Below are 5000 nucleotides of genomic sequence, written 5' to 3' on the forward strand. Positions count from 1 at the left end.
TGTTAAGATTCATTGCGTATTTAGGTAATTAGCACGCATTTTTGTAATCCCACGTGTTGAGGCCATACGTGTGTGTTTCTGTAGTCGCACAGGAACCTAGCTAAATCCACTCACATCATAGTAAATACTTAAAATATGCCTTAGTCCTGCATAGTATAGACTGCTGGTACATTGGGCCACCTCAATTCAACAATAGTTTTAACTCTGACCTCATAAATTTGCATATTTTTACTTCTAAAGTCAACTCAGCTAACCACGGCCCCTTTGGGACCTCGTTGAGTAGAGCATTTGAATCTCTTTCCATCCGCTTTTAAACAGCTATACAAACGAAAAATCTTTGTGTTAGCAGAAAGAATAAACCCCCTGGATTAATTTGAAACCAATATTTTACATATAGTCATTAATAAACACTCAAAAATTTGCATCTTAACTTTGTTTACTGAAGCCTTTGTTTCTATGGGGGCAGCCATCTTTAGAACCCCATCTTACTATTGAGAGTACTCCTAAAAGGAGTCCTAGTGTCGGGTAGGGCACGGACAACATCCGTGATGGCCTAGTAAAGCACGGACAACTTCCTTGAAACTACGTACCGTGGACGTAGGGCACAGACAACAGTTGGAGTGATGCGGTGGAGCATCCCAAGATTTTGAAGGACAAAGTCTACAGGAATACACTAGCAGGAGGTAAACAAGGTTTGAGGAGGACAAAAAAAAAACGTTTAGCAAGGCAGTGAAGCATCCCCCTTTTTGTGAAGGAGAAGTTGCCAAGGTATTAAAGAATCTGGGCAAACAAAAGCTCACTAGAAGATAGAGATGGGCAAGAAGAAAAATGAGGAGAGGTTCCAACCAAAAACCCCGGGCTCAGGAGAGAAAGAGGGTAAACCCGCGAAGTCTCAACCCGGAGCTAGAGAGACGAAAGAAAGAGAAAATGAAAGCGTCACCAAATTGACGTTACTGAAAAGCCCTGTCGACAAAAAGCAAACCCCAGTGAACACAGAAGAACTCGGAGACCATTCTTGTTATGAAGATGACTGGAGCTCAGAGGATGACATCCCTGAGTCATGGGAAGAGACGGAAGCAGCAATGCATCAGACAAGGAGAAAAGCATCAAATGAACAAACAGGAAAGAAGCATTCCGAATCACAGCAAAGCAAAGTGAAAAAGGCCTCAGAAGAAATATCGATCCAACAGGAATCGAGAAATGGCCTGCAAAACAAACAAGAGGACGAAGTGAACGAACAAGACATCCCAACAGTAGAGACCACAAACTTGGGAGCAACATTGAAAAAGATGTCCAAGATTGACAGGTCCTTCATGAAAACTTTGTTGACCTTGGCGGCAGGAACGGAAGACAAGGAAACCCTACTAGATAAACTGCTTACAGAGTTCACGAAATTGAAGAGTCTCACACTGGAGGCCACACATGAAGTTGCAAGGCTCCAGGGGGTCACTGCATCTACACAGGAAAAGAATGCTGAAACCCCAACCTATGCAGCCGTGGTTAAAGGGCAGAATCACAGCCAAGAAATAAACAACGAAATACGCGACTACTTTGACCAAGAAAACAAAGAAAAAAGTATCAAGTCAAAACTGGCACTGATCATAACATCAGATCAGTTAGATAAAGAGCAAATGCAAAGTATTATGAAGAGGAAAGTCGACCCCCACGAGTTGGGTGTTCTTGAGGCTGAAATGCGCCCAGCAAGAGATGGCATTGTAGTAATGGCCTCTTCCAAAAAAGGCCTTCAAAGGCTTGAAGACTTTATAACTAATGATGCCGAGCTAGCCTCCAAGCTCAAGACAAAACATCCGAAAGAAAAAAATCTGGCAATCAAGGTAATTGGAATCGACGAAGAGCTCAGCAATGACGAAATCGGAAAAAAAATTATTCAACAAAATAATCTTCCTTGCAGTACAAAGGAGGTTAAAGTAAACAAAACCTGGAGGGGGAAATATGGAAAGACGGCCATAATCTCCCTGAGTTTGCAGGCATTTGAAGCACTGAAGGGCAGAACCCACCTTACCATAGGGTGGGATAGATGCCCTATGTATGACAACACTTTTGTGCCGAGGTGCACTTTTTGTGCCAAGTATGGCCACACCCAGAGGTGGTGTCAGGCTAGAGTAGCCAAATGCACCGAATGTGGTGGAGGCCATCACTTCAAAGAATGTAGAAAAAATGACTACGAATGCTGCGCTTGCACGGAGGAAGGATTGGACCCCGAGCAGGCAAGTCACTCGATGATGTCGGTGAACTGCCCGACATTCCAGAAAAGGAAGGAGCAGGAACGTGACAAGATTATTCGATACCTGCAGCTTGCAGGAGTATAAAATACTCTTTCAAGGGACACACAGTAAGTACTGTCAGCAACTTTTTCTTTATTATTTTGTATTCCAATCGAAAATGGCAAACACAAAGCCAACTTTAAACGATGAGAAATTAGAAATAATTCAAATTAATTTAGCAAGAGCATTTAAAGCAAATCAGTCTTTAAGTGTTTATCAACAGGATAAACTGCACGATATATCATTAATTCAGGAGCCTTATAACTTAAAAGGAAAAATAATTGGCTTTCCAATGAAACACAAAATATTAGCTTCAAAGGATAATCCCAAAGCTGCAGCTATAATACACTCAGAAAAAATCTCAGTCTTCCCACTAGTATTAGAAGAAAAAATTGTAGCATTTAAAACTAACTTAAATAATAGGGATACTTTAATTATAAACTGTTATTTCCCTCCTAAAGAAAATATTCAACATTTGCTAGCTAGAATCGATGAGATACTTCAAACAGCACATACGACAAACATATTAATAACAGGTGATTTTAACTCCAAGAATATTACATGGGGAGGTAATATTACAGATGACAGAGGTGAGGAACTAATTGAATTCATTATCAAAAATGACCTAATCATTTTAAATAATATGAATAGTGAACCCACCTTCGATTGTAATCGAGGAAAAAGTTGGATCGACTTGACACTAGTATCTTCAGGTATGTTCACATATATAAAGAAATGGGAAGTTACCAAAGACTCAACTTGTAGTGATCATAGGTACATAAAAATACAAATATTTGATAGAAAATGTGTTCCAGTATTTAAAACAACAAAGGAAGGAGAAAGAAAAGCTGTTGAAGAACTTCTAAGTATTGATTGGGGAAATGAGGTAATTAATTTAAACTCTCCAGAAGATATAGAAAATACCGTGAATAAATTCTATAGTATAATAGACCACCTGTTCAAAAAACATCAAAAGAGATTCACTAAAGAGAAAAAACCAGGCAAAATATGGTGGACGACAGATTTAGAAATACAAAGGAAAAAAGTCAGGGCAATGAAAAGGAGATATAAAAAATGTCGAGGAGACTTAAGAGAGGTTTATAAGAATCAATATTATAGAGAACATGATTCGTATGTAGAAAATTTGGCAAGCGCAAAGAGTAACAGTTGGGATGAATTTATATCTAAAGTAACAAAAAATCCTTTTAATTTAGCATACAAGCTGGCTCGTGATCAGTTAAAAACTCCTCTAATAATTAGCAGTATAAAAAAAGAGGACAATTCTTCAACAAGCACGTTAAAAGAGACGGTGGAATATATTTTAGGAAAATTATATACGATCTCTGAACGAGAAACAGAGAACGAAGAAGAAAATTTGAGTGAAGCAAATTATAAAATTCAACAGTGTAATGGAGATGTCCAATTTACCGAACTGGAAATAGACACTGCTATAAGCGGTTTAAGAAAAGACATAGCAGTAGGCCCGGATGGCTTAAGAACAGAGGTAATTCAAACGATGTATAAGCGACATAAAAAATTCTTCCAGGGCTTGTTCAACAGCTGCTTAAAATGGGGACATTTTCCAGAAAGGTGGAAAGAGTCAAAAATAATATTAATTCCGAAAAGGAAAAGTCAGGAAAAACCAGGTGATTTTAGGCCAATAGCAATTAATTCAATTTTTGGTAAAGTATTAGAAAAGCTTCTTAAGGATAGAATTTATTTTTATTTGAATAAAGAGCATCTACTATTAAGAAATCAGTATGGTTTTAAGCACTTAACATCTACAACACATGCATTAGAGAATATAAAAAAGAAGGTAACACAGGCATTATTAGATAAGCAAGCAGTACTAGTGATATCATTAGACATCAAAAATGCATTCAATTCCATAAGCATAAAAGTAATATTAGAATATTTAACTGAACATAAATGTCCAGAAAATCTGAATGTACTATTGGCAGCAATAATGAGGGATAGATCCATATTATATAAAAACGGGGAAGTAGATTTAAAGTACAAGCTTAAGCAGGGTTCTCCGCAAGGATCACCCCTAAGCCCGTTATTATGGACACTCATGATATCAGACTTATTAATTAGGAAACTTCCAGAAAATGCTTACATACAAGCTTTCGCAGACGATATAACTATAATAATTAAAGGGGATTCTAAAAGAAAACTTCAGGAAATAGCAAATAAAACTTTACAAATAGTAGAGAATTGGGGGAAAACAAAGAATATTGATTTCAATCCTGCAAAATCTCAATACATGATCCTAAAAGGAAGATACAAGAAAAGCCCTCCAATCCTAAAATTAGGAGGTAATAAAATTCAACTAGTAGATAAGCTAAAAATTCTAGGGGTAATATTCGATGAAAGCTTTACATTTACTCAGCATCTCGATTATATAAAAGAAAAAGTAATGATCCTGACCTATAATTTGAATAGGTTTACTGGTAAAAACAGAGGCATCAAAGGCAAACAAATGAGAGACATATACAAAAGGGGTATAGAGCGGATAATAACGTATGCTGCCCCAATATGGTACAGAAATATAACACTTGTTGTTAAAAAATTAAGATCCATTCAAAGAAAACCATTATTAGCAATAACAAAAGCCTATAAAACTGTTGCCAACAGTGCTTTAAATGTTTTAGCAAATATTCCTCCAGTGAACTTGAGAATAGAGAAAGAAATAGAAATGTTTGACATATTACA

General features: G+C 37.1%; 1 pseudogene; it reads left to right on the forward strand.

Annotated features, from left to right (window-relative positions):
- LOC119451283 (large subunit ribosomal RNA) overlaps nucleotides 1–232 on the forward strand; it is a 3178-nt pseudogene extending 2946 nt beyond the window's left edge.
- The last annotated feature ends 4768 nt before the right edge of the window (nucleotides 233–5000 follow it).

The sequence above is a fragment of the Dermacentor silvarum genome, chromosome 4 (genome assembly GCF_013339745.2).
Source record: "Dermacentor silvarum isolate Dsil-2018 chromosome 4, BIME_Dsil_1.4, whole genome shotgun sequence".
Classification (NCBI taxonomy): Eukaryota; Metazoa; Arthropoda; class Arachnida; order Ixodida; family Ixodidae; genus Dermacentor; species Dermacentor silvarum.